At 39.2% G+C, this 22,500-nt stretch overlaps 1 protein-coding gene across 1 annotated transcript in view; it reads left to right on the top strand.

Moving 5' to 3' along the window:
- LOC110171221 (zinc finger MIZ domain-containing protein 1-like) overlaps window positions 1-22,500 on the top strand; it is a 234,832-nt gene that overhangs the window by 58,147 nt on the left and 154,185 nt on the right. The window contains 1 exon segment of the mRNA XM_055150416.1: window positions 22,028-22,113. The gene's annotated coding sequence lies outside the window, so the exon portion shown is untranslated.

Genomic DNA, 22,500 nt, shown 5'->3' with positions numbered 1-22,500 from the left:
AAGTTCATCTTTGCATTAACTCTGTTATCCAGACCAGAACCAGAACCATGAGCTCATTTAGCAGAAGAAGCTCAGGATGTTCCTTATTTCAATAGATCCATGTTTCTATCCAGCAGTGAGGAGCTCTGAGGTTTAATCCCACAATCCACTGCAGATCAAATCAAACGTTTCCAAACACTATTGTACAAGTGACACTGCAGCAGATTATTAATTAAAATATTCTGCATAAATAAACTTTACATTGCTAAACTTTACAATATATAAAGCATAACGACTCTAGAGCCACATCAGCCCGTTTGAGATAATAATGTGTTTAATGCAGTTTTGCGCACGTGTGTTTACATTTTACAGAAACGAAACTTAAGCACATGGCTCATTTGCATAAACAGAGCACTTCTCACGCAGCTCAGCTCGTTTAGCTTCTTTCGGGCTAAAGGACGCGACTCGATGGAACATGAGGATGTGCTGCTGGTGGTTTTGTCTGTAAATGGTGGAAAAGGTTCGTGGTGCTTGAAGCTTTTCACTGGCACCAACTTTCAGCGTTCACGGCGACAGTGACGAGTGAAGGAGACACGAGCGAACAAAATCAGGGAGGTGAGGGCGACGAGAGAGAAGGTAAACAAGAGAAGTGACGAAATCAGAATTGAATATAAGCATTATATCGATATATACGATATGTCGAGAGAGAGAAGGTCGATATATTTAAAATATCGATATATCGCCCACCCCTATCTCAAAGCATCAATTTTAACATTTTCTCAGGGTTTAAATGAGTCCAATCTGTTCTAGAGTTAATTTTTAAGAGACACTGGGCCAAAGTTCCAGTTTAACCCCAAAATCACGAGTTATATTAACGTTTTGAGAGTAAATGGATAACATTTTGTAGGGTTTAAAACATTATAAAAGATTAAATTATGTACAAAACTGGTTCAAACTGGTCTTTTTCTCACAGGAGTTTGAAGTGGCCAAATTAACACTAAAGGAAATTTTATTAACTTCAATCATATCAACTCTGGCAAATAACTCGATGCTGCTCGATTATGGAAAAAATCATTATCACGATTATTTTTAGTCAATATTGAAATCACGATTGTTCAAATGATTATTTTTTAGTTACATGACGCATTTATTCAGCGATTCTCTCTCCCAAAAACAGTTTGTTATTGATAATTTAGGCAAAAATTTCAAATTGAAAATAAAGTCAGGCTACAAATACGAACCTTAGAGCAGTTTTGTGATGTATTCAACGTAAAATGAATAAAATAAACTTTGAACTACTTTGAAATAAGACACAGAAAAACATAAATGCATCCAAAATAAACTATATATCCAGCTCTTCTACAATCTCTATATTTAAAAAGTAAAACAAATATACTTATTTATATAAAAATATCACAAAATAAACTTTGTTAAGCTTTGTTTCAAAATTCGATTCGATTCTGAAATATTTTACCCTGAAATTTTAACCCTCCAGTTTTTGCTGTTTGTGTTAAAGGTGCACTGTGTGGCTTTTCTTGTGAGGGGTCGCCAACTGTGTGTTTCCATGGAGATTAAGATCTTGTCAAGACATTTAAAAAGTAAAAATTTGCATTTCTATAAACACTCATGTAAATATACCATGACTTTTTAAATACAAGCTAGTTTAAAATTCATATAAATTGCAAAAATCTAAGCTATATTTGGCCTTTTTTTGTTTTAAAGACTTGAAATGACTTGAAGCTCAAAGCAGACGACTCAAAGCTGGACTTGCCTCGGACTTATGGACCAGTGACTCAAGACTCGACTTGGACTTTCCTGTATTTTGACTTGGGACTTGACTCGGACTTGATGTAAAAGACTTGAGACTTGAAAAACAACAACTTGGTCCCACTTCTGATTCAGAACATCCTCATTATTCACCGTGATGAGTTTATGAGCACTTTTCAACAACTTTCAGACCAGCATGCTAACAGTGCACTTCCTGATTCTCAGACAATAAACACACTTAACGTTATTTTGACCTCAGGAGCTGCTTATACAATATATTTATCTGAAACAGGGTAAGACATTTTGCTCAAACACATGGAAAAAAACCCAAAAAACCAATATTTGGAAATGAAAAAAAAAAAACAAAAAACAATATTTGGAAATGCTTGACTCTTTGCCAGTTTGTACAAAGCTTCATTCTCTTCATTCTTGTCTCTTAATTATTCAAAATTAATTAATCACTTTTGGCTTTCTATAGTGGCCTGTGTAGATATTTTGGCTTTGGTTGGGATTTTGACTTTAACTAATGATATTACATTGTGAACGCTCAGTGAAGCTGAATAGCTGTAAACAGTATTTTTTTTTTTTTCCCATGCATTTTTCCACGTTAATGACGGTGTCTATGGATTCAATACAAACTAAAACATTCAGAAAATAATGTACAAAGGTTTAAGCATTTTTTCTGGAGCTAAATCATTATTTATTAATTATTTTGGGGGGATTTTTAAACGGTGTAAACTCAGGGAGATCATACACTGGGCTGAGCATATTCTGTGTAACATTTGTCTATTTGTTTCCATGTTCATTCTTTGTCCGGAATACACCAGAGTATGGCATTAAACATGTCTTATCACCATGGCGACAAGCAGGTAGCACCGCCAGGCCAAGTTACAGGTCAGATCTGTGGAGAGGCGAGCCCACGCACAGTAAAAATATATAGATTTTTAATGTATTTTTATAGATGTGAAACACCTTGAATAAATAAGATAAGATAAGATAAGATAAGATATGCCTTTATTAGTCCCACAGTGGGGAAATTCCAGTGTTGCAACGCACAATTCAAGAACAGCAGGAAAATGGTAACATGCAATAAAACAAGATAATAGATAATGGCTTAAAAATAATGTAAAAATAGACTTAAAACTAGACTAATGTGTTTTGGTGGAGCAAAAATATAAAAAAACACCAAAAAAACTATTATGTACAATAAAAGTAACAGTGCAGCATATGAACAGAATAAATCTCAGCAAAGTGACTTCAGTATATTATAATGTTATTTACAGTAATATGACTATGAAATGAAATGCAAGATGGTTAGTTTTAATGCCGTGCTTTGGAACATTCCCGGCAGAGCATTCACATACCCATAGAGAAGAGCAGATTTCTCGTTTCTGGTCCAAGTTTAAGAAATATTCTGTTTAAGTTTTGAGAACTATTTGACTCCATTTCAAATTTGGGGTTTGAAGTCTTTTGTTCTCTGCCTTTGGATCATGAGCCAAAAATAAGGAGTCGTGCAAAGACAAAAGGCAAAACTGACAGGATCATTATTTGCTTGATTTATTTTATTTTTTTTCCCCAGACTTCCATCCATTATAAGAAAAACACCTCGCCGAGCTCGAGTCATCTGAAATGATATACAAGAGTTTTGGGTCAGTCTGTGTGAAATCAACCGTTTTCAAGGAATCTCCCCTATGAGCCGTCTCAGATTTGGCTGAAAAAAATTCTAAAAATTTCTAAAATCACCAAATGAAAGAATCTCAAATTTTAGTTCAATCCCTTGAGTCGTTCCTGAGTTATGGCCTGTTGAAATTTTGGGGCCATGCTCACTTTAAGCCTTAATTTATAAGCATGTTTGAGAGACCATAACTTCATAAAACACAGAGCTAGGAAGCTGATTTTTTGTATTTTTGTAGATTCTTGGTCATAGATTCTGAATCTGTTGTCAAATATCCTGCATCTTTATTAAGGGGGGCACTGTGGGTCCTCAAAATCTCACATTTGGCCGCTCAATTTAATTTAATTTTTTCAATTTTTGAGGTCCAAGATCTATTTACTCCAAGCAGATTCTTTCAGTTGGTCATTTTAGAAATTTTTTGAATTTTTTTTCAGCCAAATCTGAGATGGCTCCTTTCATATGGACTGACCCCTTTGGATTTCCAGTCTCGTGCTGATCAGGATCGTGCGGCGACACTTTCACAGTTAAACAGTTTGACAGATGAGTGACTTTGCAGTACAGTGTGCACAGTATGAATAAATACACAAAATACTTTCACGCTAAAGATTATTTAAGTATAACTGAATACAAAGGTTTATTTATTTTAATGTGTTAAGACTCTGTGCCAAGGCCGCAACAAACAGAAGGAAGCGAGAGGCTGGATTTCAAAATAAAATATATTTATGAACTAAATCACTGTGATAAAGTGGGCGTTTGTCTCATTTTAAATTCACGTTAGTTTATGTTAAACATTTTGATTTTGAAAGGGGACTTGCTTTGCTTTGGAAGTTACCTGGATACTCACCTGGGGGGAAGTACTTCCTGCTGGTGGAGTATAAAAGCCAAGCAGGTGTCATCGATTAGGGAAGAGACTTCTGTGCACGTTGTTTGGTTTTTTTATTTGAGTTACAAAGGTTACGTTCAGACTGCAGCCTGAAGTGACCCAAATCAGATTTTTTGGCCCCTATGTTTCTGTATCTGATCTTTTAATGTCAGTCTGAACGACACAGATCCGATTTTTTCAAATGTGACCCAGGACACTTGGATATGTGCTCCTGAAACCGATACATATCTGATCTTTTGACATGTGACTTCAGTCTGAACGGCCAAAGTGCATTCATCCACCTACACGTTATCAACAAGACACAAATGTCACTATTCTGCGCTGAAGTAGGTGAAAATTGTTAATGAACTCCGTGTCACTGAAGTGAAGCACATCACCACTCACCACTCTTGGCTCCGTCTCCACATCCACACGTTCCTTTCAACAGGACGTCGCTGCCGCTGCCCCACAAAACACCACGACCAAAAACCTCGTCCTTCTCCTTCTCAATCTCCTCCTTAAAACAAGTAAGTTGTTCATGTTCTGGCTCCGGTACGAGAGGAACTTTAAAATCTCCAGGTGCTCGATGCTGCGTCCATGTTTGGACAACTTCCGTAAACACAGAGACGCTCACTGCGGTTGACGTCGTCGTGTCTCCAGTGTCACATGTGGGACACTTTTGGGCCGTTTAATGTTCACACTGGAGTCACATACAAGTCACATTTAATTTGAAATGTGAACGACCTCAAAAAAACATCGGATTTCACAAAAAAATCCGAATTGAACGTTAAACCCTGCAGTCTGAACGTAGCCTTATTTTCTGTTTATTTGTACTTTTGCTGGTGTAACTCCAGAAGTCTGTTTTAAAATAAATGTTGTCAGGGTTAAAGACACACTTTTTTGTTGTCATCTGCTTCCCCATAATCACAAACAAAACATACACAGTTTTTGCCTTTTGCTTTTGCACGACTCCTTTTTTTTTTAGCTCATGATACAAAGATTAGGTTAGATTAGATTAGGTTAGGTTGCTTTATTCGTACCCGTAGGTAAATTTGTTTTGCAGATTTGAGAAGCGGGTCCCACATTTCACATTTCACTCATCCGCATTATGAACAATAAACACGTATAAAAACACAATTTCAAAATAAGATGTTACAGAGCTCAAGTGCAGAATGGTTCGTTCCATCAGCAGTTAGTTAAATTCGTTCATCACGCTTGACTCAAATCACAATAAATATGAATAAACTTATAAATAACACATGATTTTTCCAAGACAAACGTACTAAAATTGATAAATAAATAGATTACAATTTATTCATAAGTATGAAGCGGCTGGAATGAAGGCAGAGAACAAAATAAGAGTCAAAGGTCAATTTTGAGCTCGATATTTTTCACGATATTTATTCACATGATAAAGAAAATCTCAAATACAAACACAATGACATGAACTCATTTGTGACCAAATATAATGTTACGGCGTTATGTAGTAGTAGTAATCGCAGTCGTAGTAGTCGTAGTAGTAGTAATCGTAGTCGTAGTAGTAGTTGTAGTAGTCGTCGTCGTAGTCGTAGTAGTCGTAGTAGAGTAGTTGTTGTAGTTGTTATAGTTGTGTAGTAGTAGTAGTAGCCATAGTAGTAGTAGTCGTAGTAGTAGTAGTCATCGTATTTGTAGTAGTAGTATTCGTAGTAATCGTTGTAGTAGTCAACGTAGTAGTTGTGTTCGTAGTAATCGTAGTAGTCGTATTCGTAGTAATCGTAGTAGTAATCGTAGTAGTCATGTTTGTAGTAATCGTAGTAGTCGTATTCGTAGTAATCGTAGTAGTCGTATTCGTAGTAATCGTAGTAGTCGTATTCGTAGTAATCGTAGTAGTCGTATTCGTAGTAATCATGGTAGACGTGTTCGTAGTAGTAGTCGTATTCGTAGTAATCGTAGTCGTATATTCGTAGTAACCATCGTAGTAGTCGTATTCGTAGTAATCGTAGTAATCGTAGTAGTAGTAATCGTATAGTTCGTAGTAATCGTAGTCGTAGTTCGTAGTACGTCGTATTCGTAGTCATCGTAGTAGTGTCGTATTCGTAGTAATCATGGTAGACATATTCGTAGTAATCGTAGTAGTCGTAGTCGTATTCGTAGTAATCGCAGTAGTCGTATTCGTAGTAACCGTAGTAGTCGTATTCGTAGTAATCGTAGTAGTCGTATTCGTAGTAATCGTAGTAGTCGTATTCGTAGTAAGTAGTAGTCGTAGTATCGTCGTAGTACGTATTCGTAAGTACGTAGTAGTCGTATCGTAGTAGTAGTAGTAATCGTAGTAGTCGTATTCGTAGTAATCGTAGTAATCATAGTAGTCGTATTCGTAGTCGTAGTAATTCGTAGTAGTCGTATTCGTAGTAGTAGTCGTATTCGTAGTAATCGTAGTAGTCGTAGTAGTTAGTAGTCGTAGTAGTCGTAGTAATCGTAGTAATCGTAGTAGTCGTATTCGTAGTAATCGTAGTAGTCGTATTCGTAGTAATCGTAGTAGTCGTATTCGTAGTCGTAGTAATCGTAGTAGTCGTGTTCGTAGTAATCGTAGTAGTCGTATTCGTAGTAATCGTAGTAATCGTAGTAGTCGTATTCGTAGTCGTAGTAATCGTAGTAGTCGTATTCGTAGTAATCGTAGTAATCGTAGTAATTCGTAGTAACCGTAGTAGTCGTATTCGTAGTAACCGTTTTAAAGTATAGCCGTATATTAAAATGGATTAAAATCGTAATCATCCACCAAGATTTTATTTTTTTGGCCACATTTCCCAGCCGTATAAAGAGTACGTGTGTGAAATATTCGTTACTTTACCCGAACGAACGTCCTGTATTTTAACTTCATCACTTGCTGTTGGTTCGTTTTAATGTTTTTATTTATCAGCAAAACCATTTCACTCTCTCCTCTTCTCCTCTTCTCCTCTGCACAGTCCAGTCATTCATTTTACACAGTTCCTCTCTTGTATTTGTGAGCGTGAAAACACTATAATAGAAAATCTCCAGCGGCGAGCGAGAGTCGAGAGTCGAGAGTCGAGAGTCGAGAGTCGAGCTCCTGTGGTTTAAAACTTGAGGCGACGGGACGCAGCCAGAGGAAATACACAGAGTAAAAGTACACACGGAGGAAAGGAGACGAGCGGGAAGGGTAGTAGACAAAAAAAATATTTCTGTAATAGTAGTAGTCGTCATAGTAATCGTAGTAGTAGTAGTCGTAGTCGTAGTAGTAGTAATCGTAGTAATAGTAGTTGTAGTTGTAATAGTAGTCGTAGTAATCGTTATAGTAGTTGTAGTAGTAGTAGTAATGTAGTCGTAGTAGTAGTAATCGTAGTAATAGTAGTTGTAGTTGTAATAGTAGTCGTAGTAGTAGTAATCGTAGTAATAGTAGTAGTAGTTGTAATAGTAGTCGTAGTAGTAGTAATCGTAGTAGTAGTAGTTGTAGTTGTAATTGTAGTCGTAGTAGTAGTAATCGTAGTAATAGTAGTTGTAGTTGTAATAGTAGTCGTAGTAATCGTTATAGTAGTTGTAGTAGTAGTAATTGTAGTCGTAGTAGTAGTAATCGTAGTAATAGTAGTTGTAGTTGTAATAGTAGTCGTAGTAATCGTCATAGTAGTTGTAGTAGTAGTACTCGTAGTTGTAGTAGTAGTAATTGTAGTCGTAGTAGTAGTAATCCTAGTAATAGTAGTTGTAGTTGTAATAGTAGTCGTAGTAATCGTCATAGTAGTCGTAGAAGTTGTACTCGTAGTTGTAGTAGTAGTCATTGTAGTCGTAGTTGTAGTAATCGTAATAATAGTAGTTGTAGTCGTAATAGTAGTCGTAGTAGTCGTCATAGTAGTCGTAGGCGTAGTAATCATATTCGTAGTCGTAGTAGTTGTTGTAGTCATCTTAGTAGTAGTAGTAGTAGTAGTAGTAGTCCTAGTTGTAGTTGTCATAGAAGTAGCAGTAGTGGTAGTCATAGTAGAAGTAGCAGTAGTCGTAGTCATAGCAATAGCAATAGTAGCTGTAATCATAGCCGTAGTAGTAGTAATCATATTCGTAGTAATCGTAGTAGTAGTAGTAGTCATATTCGTAGTAATCGTAGTTGTAGTCATCGTAGTAATCGTAGTCGTAGTAATTGTAGTCGTAATCGTAGTAGTTGTAGTAATCGTACTCGTAATCGTAGTAGTCGTCGTAATCGTTGTCGTAGTAGTCATATTCGAAGTAGTAGTCATATTTGTAATAATTGTAGTTGTGGTAGTAGTCGTATTTGTAGTAATCGTAGTCGTAGTAGTCATAGTAATAGTAGTCATAGTAGTCGTATTCGTAGTAATCGTAGTAGTAATAGTTGTCGTAGTCGTAGTAATCGTAGTAGTAGTAGCTGTCATAGTAGTCGAAGTATTTATAGTCTTAGTCGTTGTAGTAATCGTAGTCGTAATAATTGTAGTCTTAATCATAGTAGTCGTTGTAATTGTAGTCTTAATCGTAGTAGTCGTAGTAATTGTAGTTGTAATCGTAGTAGTCGTAGTAATCGTCGTCGTAGTAGTAGTAGTAGTCATATTCGTAGTAATCGTAGTCGTAGTCATCGTAGTAATCGTAGTCGTAGTAATTGTAGTCGTAGTAGTAGTTGTAGTAATCGTACTCGTAATCGTAGTAGTCGTCGTAATCATCGTCGTAGTAGCTGTCATAGTAGTCGAAGTATTTATAGTCTTAGTCGTTGTAGTAGTAATCGTAGTCGTAATAATTGTAGTCTTAATCGTAGTAGTCATAGTAATAGTAGTCATAGTAGTCGTAGTCGTAGTAATCGTAGTAGTAGTAGCTGTCATAGTAGTCGAAGTATTTATAGTCTTAGTCGTTGTAGTAATCGTAGTCGTAATAATTGTAGTCTTAATCGTAGTAGTCGTAGTAATCGTCGTCGTAGTAGTCGTATTCGAAGTAGTAGTAGTAGTATTCGTAGTGATTGTACTAGTAATCGTAGTAGTCTTGCGTGTTTTGGTTCATAAGAGAGAGACAAAAGAAATGCGAGAAAGAGAAGAGAGAGGGAAACGAGCGGTTGGGATAGAGAGAGAGAGAGAGATAGAGAGGAAGAGAGAGAGAACAGCGAGAAAAAGAAGGAGGGAAAGATGGTGAGAGAGCAGAAAGAAAGAGAAAGAGGTGGAGAGAAAAGAGATGGAAGAGAGAGAGAGCAGAAAAAGGAGAATGAAAGAGGGAAACAATGGGTGAAGAGAAAGAGAGAGAGAGAGAGAGAGATAAACGGACAGAGAGAAGACAGAGGTAGAGAAGGAGACAGATGGGAGTAGAGAGAGGGAGAGAAAGAGAGGGATAAAAGGAGAAAGAAAGAGGGAGAGCACGTCAGATAGACAAGAGAGAGAGAAACAGAGCAGAGAGAAAGAGATTAGAGAGAAGGAAAGAAAACAGAAAGAGAGAGAGAGAGAGAGCAACAGACACAAGGAATAAAGGAGTAGAGAGAGAGAGAGAGAGAGAGCGAGAGATTGATGAACAAAGCAAGAAAAATACTATCCTCTGCGCTCGCTTTGAAACGAGACACCACGAGAAGAGGAGCGGAGAGAAAGGGAGAAAAATGAGAGGAGGAGGAGAGGAGGAAGAGTAGAGGAGGAGACAGGGATGTGTATATTAAAGCCATCAATTCATGTGAGCTCCGCAAACACGACTTTAAAAGGGAATTCAGCCTCCTCCAGCGTGTTTTAGCTCCAGCCATCATTTAGAGGCAGTAAAAGTGACAAAAAGTACAAGTACTAATGTTACTTATCCTGACTCAACAGTAAAAGTATGTGGTACTCACTGTCCCTCCTCTGTATTCACCTCGGAGTGTGCAAAAATATCAAAATACCCATATATCGTATCGTTTAATGTGATGATACAGTATCAATATCGTGGGCTGCTGTATCGATATATATCGCCAGGAGTATTTTTTGGTATATTTTACTAAATTATTTTGTTACAGAGCTGCAGTTTTGTTGCTTTTGTTTAGTTGAAGGAAACCCATTTATGTGACACTTTTGACATTTTCACTGTTTTGACGATTAAAATATTTGTGTTTCATTTTAACTTTGCACATGAAGTGGTTTGACAAAGACTTTTAGTGTCACAGACATGATTTAGCCTTTACTTTTTATTGTTTTTATATCGTATCATATGGAAAGTGAACTGTATCGAGACTGTGTCGTGGCTTATGTATCGAGATATGTATCGTATCGCGGCCTATGCATTGTATTGTGGCCTATGTATCGAGGTGTGTATCATATTGTGGCCTATGTAATGAGGTATGTATCGTATCGTGGCCTATGCACTAAGATATGTATCGTATCGTGGCCTATGTACTAAGACGTGTATCGTATCGTGGCCTATGCACTAAGACGTGTATCGTATCGTGGCCTGTGTACTAAGACGTGTATCGTATTGTGGCCTGTTACTGTACGTATCGTGGCCTGTGTATGATATGTATCGTATCGTGCCTGTGTACTGAGATATGTATCGTATCGTGGCCTATGTACTAAGATATGTATCGTATCGTGGCCTGTGTACTAAGATATGTATCGTATCGTGGCCTGTGTACTAAGACGTGTATCGTATCGTGGCCTATGCACTAAGACGTGTATCGTATCGTGGCCTATGTACTAAGACATGTATCGTATCGTGGCCTGTGTACTGAAGATATGTATCGTATCGTGGCCTGTGTACTGAGATATGTATCGTATCGTGGCCTGTGTACTAAGACGTGTATCGTATCGTGGCCTGTGTACTAAGACGTGTATCGTATCGTGGCCTATGCACTAAGACGTGTATCGTATCGTGGCCTATGTACTAAGACATGTATCGTATCGTGGCCTGTGTACTGAGATATGTATCGTATCGTGGCCTGTGTACTGAGATATGTATCGTATCGTGGCCTATGCACTAAGACGTGTATCGTATCGTGGCCTGTGTATTAAGACGTGTATCGTATCGTGGCCTGTGTACTAAGATATGTATCGTATCGTGGCCTGTGTACTGAGATATGTATCGTATCGTGGCCTGTGTACTGAGATATGTATCGTATCGTGGCCTGTGTACTGAGATATGTATCGTATCGTGCCTGTGCACTAAGACGTTGTATCGTATCGTGGCCTGTGTATCGTATCATGGCCTGTGTACTGAGACGTGTATCGTATCGTGGCCTGTGTATCGTATCGTGGCCTGTGTACTGAGACGTGTATCGTATCGTGGCCTGTGCACTAAGACTTGTATCGTATCGTGGCCTGTGTACTAAGACGTGTATCGTATCGTGGCCTGTGTATCGTATCATGGCCTACATTTTGGTATGTTTCATGTAAATTTTGCTGGTACCACTTTTTCCAAATAATTTCCTACACAAAACTGAATGATGGAGAAGGGGGATCACAGGAGAAACAAAAAACATCACATTTTCTGACCACAATTCTGTTTTGTAAGATGATTTCTTACCAAAATTGTATTACGAAATTAGAACCATGAAATTGTGATTTCAGTTTGACAAAGATCAGTTCATGAGTCCACAAAGGACACATTCTGCTGCTATTTTCATTTTCATAGCCTTGTTGTTAAAGTGTGACACGTTGCGTGTTTGCTGTTGTGTCCTTAGGCAAGGCACTTAAAACTAATTAAATAATATAAATCCTGAGCAAACTATGACTCACTGAACAAAATGAACTAAAAAAAGTATAATATTAATATCATAGTGTTTAAAGCTGCACTATGTAACTTTTTGGTTGGGGCTCCGTCACCTGCCTGTTTCTATGGGTATGTCATTTCTCTGTCTGGAATGTTCCACAGTGTGACATTAAACAGCTCTACTTTACATTTATTCAATTACAGGTGATTTTAAAGCTCAAAAATGCCTCAAAAACAAGACATTCTGACCAGTTTCCTTCCACTAAACAAACAACAAAACTGTAAAAACTGTAGCGCTGTAGCAAAATAATTTAGTAAAATATACCAAAAATACTCTATATCATCACATTAAATGATACGATATACTGATATTCTAGTATTTTTGCACACCTCTACTAGGGATGTGACGATATTATTTATTGCGATATTTTGAAGAGGTTAATATAATTGTAGATAGGACACATTTTTGCTTTTAAAATACCTATAAATATAATATTTTGGTGTGAATTATTTCCATAGAATTCAAGTAAGAAACATATTTCTTCATGTTGTCTGCACTGAAATGAATCATGGGATATGTAGTTCCCGATGTTTATAAGCTGTTACTACCAGAGGTGGGGATTTGTGAGTCATGACTTGGACTTGAGTGTCTATTTTAGTCCTAAAAGTCCTAAAAAATGGTGAAAGACTTGAGACTTCACTTGGACTTGAAGCTCAATGACTTGGGACTTGACTCGGACTTGAACCCTATGACTTGAGAAGACTTGATGCTTCTCTTTAAATAATGTATGTTTTTATAAAATACTTTTCTCTTTACAGTTGATAAATGCAATCTGAATTCTGAATCTGAATGTGAATTTTACAAGAACAAACTGGAACATGTCGCTCCCACTTCTGTTTGTTACTTTGGATATAAATGAAGTACTGTGACATACTCAATTATACTACAGTAATATGCAGTATAATACAGTAATATGAAGTACAATATAGTAATATGCAGTACAGTACAATAATGTAATTGTAATTTCAGACATAGGATGTCGCTTTCGTGTCCTGAAAAACGTTTGTCTAACTCTTGGAAATAAAGTACGTTTCCATAATAAGCAGAAGTTTCCTGTCCAGGAGTAATTTGTGGACCAGTGCGTCAGTCTTTAGACCCTTCGTCTGCTTCAGTCGCGCCATCGCTGGAATGAATCTTCAAGAATCACCTTAGTTTGGCTTTGCTGCTTTTCCCCTTGTCTTCTTCTTTCAGCGACCTCAAAAACGGACTTTCTTTTGCGGCGAACTGCTCCTAGATTCTTGTCGCCATTGCAACAAACTTTGTGCGAATTACGAGGAAGATGTAGGTCAAAAAAGCCGCTAAGAACTGTTACGTTGGTGGAGTAAACAGCGTCTGTGCGTCTGTGGACTGCGTGACAGTCGTACGTAAACCACGTACCGGCGGCGCAGGCAAGTCAGTTACACTAGAAACGTAGGGAGATTGATTGACAGCCTGTCAGCTCACAGATAACGAGGCAGTGTCGTTATCTATTGGCAAATGTTTAGCCCCACCACGTCCAGAGTTGATGAATTTTTATTCTCTTTTTTTTGGTCATCATAATTACAAGGCTACTGCATCTCTATAATCTATCACTGACAATTTGAAACAAAAAAAAAAACAAAAAAAATCCTCCATACAACCTTTAAGCAAAAAAACTTGTAATAAAAGAAATATTTTAACAGCCCACGATGTTACTGTGAGACTTTTGACGACACGACACCACCAGAAAACAGGAATTCCCGAGTTTTTTTTTTTATTCTGAAATCCTGGTCGCCGTTCCTTTTAGCTCGAACGTGTAACACCGCTAGCGCTAAAGGCTAAACGTTTGCTAACTCGCGATTATTCACATCTTGAAGTGAATTAGCCGCATTAGCATAAACGAGCTGTAGTTGGTGTAATTACGTCGGCAGGTTATCGGGGCCCGGTGACATTTGCGTTGATGAGGAGAGAGGAGATTAGGAGCGAGGATGTAGGACGTAGGACGCGGGGTGATGTGTGGCGTGGTAATTGGACGCGGCCCGTCCTCCACAGCTGTGAACGGGACGGATGAACAGATTAGACGCAGCGCAGCTTTTGGTTCGGTTATTACTGCGGCGGAGAAAGAAGTCAACGGATAAAAAGGGTCACAATGGTGTTTTTAAAAGAGTTCGCCGTTTTCTGATCGATGTTATAATACTTTTAAAATGTAATCCCCTACAGATTACAGATTACACACCCCAAAATGTAGTTTGTAACCTAATCCATTAAATTATTAAAAGTGAGTAAAGTAATCTGATTACTTTGGATTACTTGATATTGTCATGTTTTTAAAAACTACATGAATGTATCAGCCACATCCTGAAAATTCTTGTTTGTTTTCTTCAAATTGTCTGTTGAGCCCAAGTCTCCATGGTTTTGTCCTGGTTTTAGTCCTGGTTTAGTCCTGGTTTAGTCCTGGTTTTAGTCCTAGTTTAGTCCTGGTTTTAGTCCTGGTTTTAGTCCTGGTTTAGTTTTAGTCCTGGTTTTAGTCCTGGTTTAGTCCTGGTTTTAGTCCTAGTTTTAGTCCTGGTTTTAGTCCTGGTTTAGTCTGGTTTTAGTCCTGGTTTTTCCTGTTTTTTAGTCCTGGTTTAGTCCTGTTTAGTCCTGGTTTAGTCTGGTTTCGTCCTGGTTTTAGTCCTGGTTAGTCCTGGGTTTAGTCCTGTTTAGTCCTGGTTTAGTCCTGGTTTTAGTCCTGGTTTAGTCCTGGTTTAGTCCTGTTTAGTCCTGGTTTAGTCCTAGTCCTGGTTTTAGTCCTGGTTAGTCCTGGTTTTAGTCCTGTTTAGTCCTGTTTAGACCTGGTTTAGTCCTGTTTAAGTCCTGTTTAGTCCTGGTTTAGTCCTGGTTTAGTCCTGGTTTTAGTCCTGGTTTAGTCCTGTTAGTCCTGGTTTTAGTCCTGGTTTAGTCCTGTTTAGTCCTGGTTTTAGTCCTGGTTTAGTCCTGGTTTAGTCCTGGTTTTAGTCCTGGGTTTAGTCTGGTTTAGTCCTGGTTAGTCCTGGTTTAGTCCTGGTTTAGTCCTGGTTTTAGTCCTGTTTTAGTCCTGGTTTAGTCCTGGTTTAGTCCTGGTTTTAGTCCTGGTTTTAGTCCTAGTTTAGTCCTGGTTTAGTCATCCTTTTAGTCCTGGTTTTAGTCCTGGTTTAGTCCTGGTTTTAGTCCTAGTTTAGTCCTGGTTTAGTCCTGGTTTAGTCCTAGTTTAGTCCTGGTTTAGTCCTGGTTTAGTCCTGGTTTAGTCCCTGGTTTAGTCCTGGTTAGTCCTGGTTTTAGTCCTGGTTTAGTCTTTTTCTGGTTTAGTCCTGGTTTTAGTCCTAGTTTAGTCCTGGTTTAGTCCTGGTTTATTCCTCATTTTAGTCCTGGTTTTAGTCCTGGTTTCGTCTGGTTTAGTCTGGTTTTAGTCCTGGTTTAGTTTAGTCTGCTTTTAGACCTGGTTTAGTCCTGTTTAGTTGGTTCCTGGTTTAGTCCTGGTTTAGTCCTGGTTTCGTCCTGGTTTAGTCCTGGTTTCGTGTTGGTTTTAGTCTCTGGTTTAGACCTGGTTTAGTCCTGGTTTCGTGCTGATTTTAGTCTCTGGTTTAGTCCTGGTTTAGACCTGGTTTAGTCCTGGTTTAGTCCTGTTTAGTCCTGGTTTAGTCCTGGTTTAGTCCTGGTTTAGTCCTGGTTTAGTCCTGGTTTAGTCCTGGTTTAGTCCTGCTTTTAGACCTGGTTTAGTCCTGGTTTAGTCCTGGTTTTAGTCCTGGTTTAGTCCTGGTTTAGTCCTGGTTTTAGACCTGGTTTTAGTCCTGGTTTAGTCCTGGTTTAGTCCTGGTTTAGTCCTGGTTTAGTCCTGGTTTAGTCCTGGTTTAGTCCTGGTTTAAGTCCTGGTTTTAGTGACCATAACGTTAGTTTTGCTCAGTTGTTCACTCGTGTTGTCGTTGGCCTTTATGTTTTCGTCTTTTTTACCTTGACAGTTGTGGATAAATTCTTCATGGACAGAATATTTATCATTTGTCGACTTTGTTGGTTGAAGATTTGATGATGGGTCAGATTTATGAAGCTGGTGGAAAATACGCGAGACGTTTCCACAGAAAAGCATTAACCAAAAAATAAATAAATAAATTGAATTGTGTTTTTGTTTTATTTTTTCAGACAAACTTTGTGATTGTGTTTACATTTGCAATTTTGGAGGTTTTAATTCTAGGATTCGGTTCAAAGTTCACATTTTAAACACGCGTCCAGAAGAACTGATCCAAATCTGAATTTTCAAACGAATACAAGGATCAGATTTCAGAACATGTTTGCACAGATAAAGAACAGAGTTTGCAGTTTTTATGTTGAATAAGACCGGATATTTAGTTGTTTGTGGAGGAAATGATTTGCTGAGTTTATTCATATCGAAATTTCAGTTTGATTGTGGTTTATCTTGCCGGCTTCAGATGTACTGTCCGTTTTTTGTCTCCAAGTTCTGTTTTTACTTTAGGTTTCTTACTAAACTGAAGTGTAAAAGTTCCGTAGTACAGCTTTAAGACGGTTTGAGTAATATTGGTGATAATAGTGATAAAAAAAAGTGCGTTTTGTGAGAAGTTCAGATCTGTATCTGTGCATCTGTGAGTCCACATCTCCAACAGGAAACTGCTCTGACAGACCGTTTGAACGAGGGAGGAGACAGAGAGAGAGAGAGAGAGAGAGAGAGAGAGAGAGAGAGCGGGAGGAAAGAAAGAACGAGAGGGAGGAGGGAGAGAAAGAGAGGGAAACAACTACTGTGACAGACCGTTTGAACGAGGGAGGAGACAGAGAGAGAGAAGGAGGAGAGGACTACTATAACAGACCGTTTGAACGAGGGAGGAGAGAGAGAAAGAGAGAGAGAAAGAGAGAGGGAGGAAAGAAAGAACGAGAGGGAGGAGGGAGAGAAAGAGAGGGAAACAACTACTGTGACAGACGGTTTGAACGAGGGAGGAGAGAAAGAGAAAGAGAGGGAGGAGGGAGAAGAGAGAGAGATAGAACTGCTGTGACAGACCGTTTGAACGAGGGAGGAGACAGAGAGAGAGAGGGAGGAGGGAGAGAAAGAGAGAGAGAGAAAGAGGAGAGGACTACTATAACAGACCGTTTGAACGAGGGAGGAGAGAGAGAGGAGAGAGAGAAAGAGAGAGAGAAAGAGAGAGGGAGGAAAGAAAGAACGAGAGGGAGGAGGGAGAGAAAGAGAGGGAAACAACTACTGTGACAGACCCCCGAGGGAGGGAAGAGAAGGAGAGAGAAAGAGAGGAGATAGAGGAGAGAGAGAGAAAGAGGGGAGGAGGGAGAGAGGGAGAGGAGAGAACTACTGTGATAGACTGAAAGAGGGAGGAGAGAGAGAGAAAGAGAGGGAGGAGGGAGAAGAGAGTGAGAACTGCTGTGACAGACCGTTTGAACGAGGGAGGGAGAGAAAGAAAGAGGGAGGAGGGAGAGAGGAGAGAGAAACTACTGTGATAGACGGTTTGAACGAGGGAGGAGAGGGAGAGAGAGAAAGAGAGGGGAGGAGAGAAGAGAGCGAGAACTGCTGTGACAGACCGTTTGAACGAGGGAGGGAGGAGAGAAAGAGAGGGAGGAGGGAGAGGAGAGAGAGAGAACTACTGTGACAGACCGTTTGAACGAGGGAGGGAAGAGAAGGAGAGAGAAAGAGAGCAGGAGATAGAGGATAGAGAGAGAAAGAGGAGAGGAGGGAGAGGAGAGAACTACTGTGATAGACTGAAAGAGGGAGGAGAGAGAGAGAAAGAGAGGGAGGAGGGAGAAGAGAGAGAAACAACTACTGTGACAGACCGTTTGAACGAGGGAGGGAGGAGAGAAAGAGAGGGAGGAGGGAGAGGAGAGAGAACTACTGTGACAGACTGTTTGAACGAGGGAGGGAGAGAAGGAGAGAGAGAGAGGGAGAGAGGAGGAGATAGAGGATAGAGAGAGACTGAAGGAAGGAGAGAGGGAGAGGAGAGAACTACTGTGACAGACCGTTTGAGCGAGCGAGGGAAGAGAGAGGGAGGAGATAGAAAGAGGAGAGGACGAAGAGGAGAGAGAGAGAACTACTAAGACAGACAGTTTGAACAAGGGAGAGAGGGAGGAGAGAGAAAGAGAGGTAGAGAACTACTGTGAACGAGGGAGGAGAGAGAGAAAGGGGGGAGAGAGAAGAGGAGATGGGAAAAGGAGAAAGAGTGAGAGAAGAACTGTGACAGACCGTTTGAACAAAGGAGGGAAGAGAGGAGAGAGAACTACTATGACAGACCGTTTGAACGAGGAAGGGAGAGAGAACGAGAGAAAGACGGAGAGAGCTACTGTGAACGAGGGACTGAGGGAGGAGAGAGAAAGAGGGGAGGACGGAGAGAGAACTATTATGACAGACTGTTTGAGAGAGGGAGGAGAGAGAGAAAGAGGGAGGAGGGAGAGGAGAGAGAGAGAGACTATGACAGACCATTTGAACAAGGGAAAGAGAGAGAGTGGAGAGAGAAAGAAGGGAGGGGGGAGAGAAGGAGAGGGAGAGAGAAGTACCATGACAGACCATTTGAACGAGGGAAAGAGAAAGAGGGAGAGAAAGGAGAGAGAGAGAGAGAAGAGGAGGTATAGAGATCTACTGCGACTGCCCGTTTGAACCAGAGAGAGAGATAGAGAGAAGAGAGAGAAGAGAGAGAGAAAGTGAGAGGAGGTCAGAAGGGCTGCGGTGGAAATTTCCATCACAAGAGCGACGAGAAAGAGAGAGAAAGAGAGAGAGAGAGAGAGAGAGAGAGAGAGAGGATGGGAGGAAGGAGTGAAAGAAAGAAGGAGAGGTTAGAGAGAGCGTGAGTGTTGAGAGAGAGAAAGAGTGAAGAATGAGAGAGAAAGGGAGAGGACGAGATGAGTGATACAGAGACTGGAATGAGAGAGAGAGAGAGGGGTGGGGTGGAAAGAGGGAGATAGAGAGACAGGGGACAGGGAGAGAGAGAGAAGAGAGAAGAGACAGGGAGAGAGGAGAGCGAGAGAGAGAGAGAGAGAGAGAGAGAGAGAGAGAGAGAGGGAGAGGAGAGAGAGAGGAGAGAGAGGGAGGGAGAGAGGAGGGAGGGAGGGAGGGAGAGAGAGTGGGGTGGAAAGAGGAGTGAGAGAACAGGGATCAGATCTGCGAGGTGAAGCTCAGGTCAGTGTTTCTCTTTCACTGTTGATACAGACTCTGTGTGTGTCTGAACCAACCAAACATGAAACGCTTCACACAAACACAAACTCTGTGTCATTTACACGAAAATACAAACACATGAGCAGAAATTAATAGAAAATATTGATAAAATACAGTTTTGTTTTTTGTCACTTAATTTTTATGAAATATTTTATACAATAACAAAACAGGCACAGTTGACAAAGAATTTAACAAACATTTAGATGGAAAAATATACATATACACACATATATACACATGTACATATACACACATATATACACATGTACATATACATATACACACATATATACACATGTACATATACACACATATATACACATGTACATATACACATGTACATAGTACACACATATATACACATATATACACATGTACATATATACATATACACAATATATACACATGTACATATACACACATATATACACATGTACATATACACACATATATACACATGTACATGTACACACATATATACACATATATACACATGACACATTACAACACACATGTACTGTACATATATAACAATATAATGTACATGTACACACATATATACACATGTACATACACACATATATACATATACATGTAACACATATATACACATGTACATATACACACATATATACACATGTACATATACACACATATATACACATATATACACATGTACATATACACATATATACACATGTACATATACACATGTACATATACACATATATACACATGTACATATACACACATATATACACATATACATCATGTACAACGACATATACACACATATACACATAATATACACATGTACATATACACACATATATACACATGTACATATACACACATATATACACATGTACATATACACACATATATACACATGTACATATACACACATATATACACATGTACATGTACACACATATATACACATGTACCATATACACACATATATACACATATATACACATGTACATATACACACATATATACACATGTACATGTACACACATATATACACATGTACATATACACACATATATACACATGTACATATACACACTAGGGATGGACATTTGATTTTAAATTTTCTTAATTCATCATCGGGAGAATTAACGATTGATTAATCATTAATGTTTTTATATTAAAATGATCATCATTATTATTACTATCTGCACTACTAATCTGCATAAATAAATTCAACTTTACGACATATAAACCGTAACGACTCTAGAGCCACATCAGCCCGTTTGACATTATAATGTGTTTAATGCAGATTTGTGCAACTCTCACAGAAACAAAACTTAAAACCTCATGGCTAATTTGCATAAACTAAGTGAAGAAAACTACAGCTCTTGTGTCACTGATGTGGTTCAATTTCTGTCGGTTAAAAGACATGACTCAGTGGAATACAGGTTAGTGTGACCAGATTTGCGTTTGTCAAAACCAGGACACTGTACAGGGGGTGTGGCCTCCTCATCGACATTGAGCGACTCTCACCTGGCAAAGGTTTTCATGTTTTTCATTGTCCTGGTGCATTGAGGTCCCTGACACTCCCCACTGGACACCACTGTGCACATGGCCTCACACAGGATGAAAAGTGGGGAATTTCTTGTACAAGTCATTGTTAAATACACATTTGAGCTTCAGCGTGTTGTAGACTGACCGACTGTTTGTGTCTCGCTCCTTCTGAGTCACAGATGCTACGAAAGACACTCAGTTTAATGGTGCAATGAAAGGAAATGAAAACCCAGACATTTGCATCACTTTATAAAAAAAAACCTGGACAGCCAGGACAGGACGTGTAAAACGGACATGTCCGGGGAAAAACGGATGTTTGGTCACCCTACGCTACGCGCAGCAACCTACATTCAGTTTGTCAATAAAAAATGAACGTAATCGACAAAATTCTTAATGATCAATTATCGATTAATCGACTAATCATGCCCATCTCTAATACACACATATACACACGTACATATACACACATATACACACGTACATATACGCATATATACACACATATACATATGTACACACGTATACACATCTCTCATACATGTTACCCTGGAATACTATTGTTTTATAGGTACATAGCTAGAGCAGCGCTAACTTAACTAAACTTCACTGCGATATTTAAGGGTTGGAGGGGGTCAGTGGAGCGGACTAACCCAGAGATGGTGCACCGCAGATGGGCAGAGGCTCTACGTCACCTGCCCTACAATAAAAATGACCCTGAACAATAAAAGAGTTCTTATGTAGCAGATAGACTCCAGTGTGGTCCACTTTCACACCGACAAACAAACCAGAACTGGTCCGATTCGTGTTTCATCAATGTTTATCTTCCGGTAGAAAGAAGCACCCATTTTGACTCGGTTTGGAGCGACACATTTGCACTTTGGTACTCGCTCTGATCTTCGTATGTTACATTGTTTGTATTGGTAATTGTTGGGAAAATATCGTATTCAAAAAAGCGACTGCAGTGGAGTTTCTGACGGCCTAGATTGCGTCATTTCAGGTAGAGGAGACGAGGTATTTTCATGGATTTGGTCGTGCTGACTGAGATGAAGATTGTTCCCAAGACCCACAAGGTTTATCCGCTCCCATGATGCATTTGGAGTAGTTTGTTTGGACCTACTATCTACGGTTTGGACCTGAGTTGGCGTTTTGACCAGAGGGACGCCACCCCAGAGTTTGACGGACCGAGACCACATCTTTTTTGAGGTCTCGGTCCATTTGATTTAGCGTGAATCCGAGCGCGATCGAAGCTTTCGCACCAACGAAAACGAACCGAACTTGGAGCTTTTTGATTCGAATGGAACGTCGCTGCTGTCGTCGTGAAAGCACCTAACACACGTACAGAAGTTTGATCATTAACGTGTCTTTTTGTTGGGTTTGTTTTTCCCACAGGAGCAGAGGAGCGGTCACTGGAGTCCCCACGCAGAGTGAATGGGAGGGGGGGTCAGAGGACGACGACATACAACAAGTCCACAAAGGTACGACGCTGCTGTATTCACTGCGATGCACTGTGGATTTTACAATATATATTATCCAAATATTGAAATTACTTGGTGTTTTTGAAGGCATCCTCATCGATATATGGAAAATCCGCTTTTTTTTTTAATACATGGTAAAGTGTTTGCGTTGAAACAGTGATGCAATGTGGATTTAATCAAATATTTTACAAATATGACAAACTGTTAAGCCATTGTCAAATTATCTCTGTTATTGTTATTATTAGTGTGATTTTAAAAAAAATACATTTTCTGATCCGAATGAAACATTGCGTGTTGCGTATTCCAAATATTTGTTTAGATTTTTGCTTTTGCACCATTTTGTAGTAATAGCAGTAGTAGCAGTAGCAGTGGTATTAATAGTAGTTG

The sequence above is a fragment of the Boleophthalmus pectinirostris genome, unplaced genomic scaffold, assembly GCF_026225935.1.
Source record: "Boleophthalmus pectinirostris isolate CB_2022bp ecotype Guang Dong unplaced genomic scaffold, ASM2622593v1 HiC_scaffold_14, whole genome shotgun sequence".
NCBI lineage: Eukaryota > Metazoa > Chordata > Actinopteri > Gobiiformes > Gobiidae > Boleophthalmus > Boleophthalmus pectinirostris.
The sequence above is the reverse complement of the archived record's forward strand: the minus strand, read 5'-3'. Positions and strand labels throughout refer to the sequence as shown.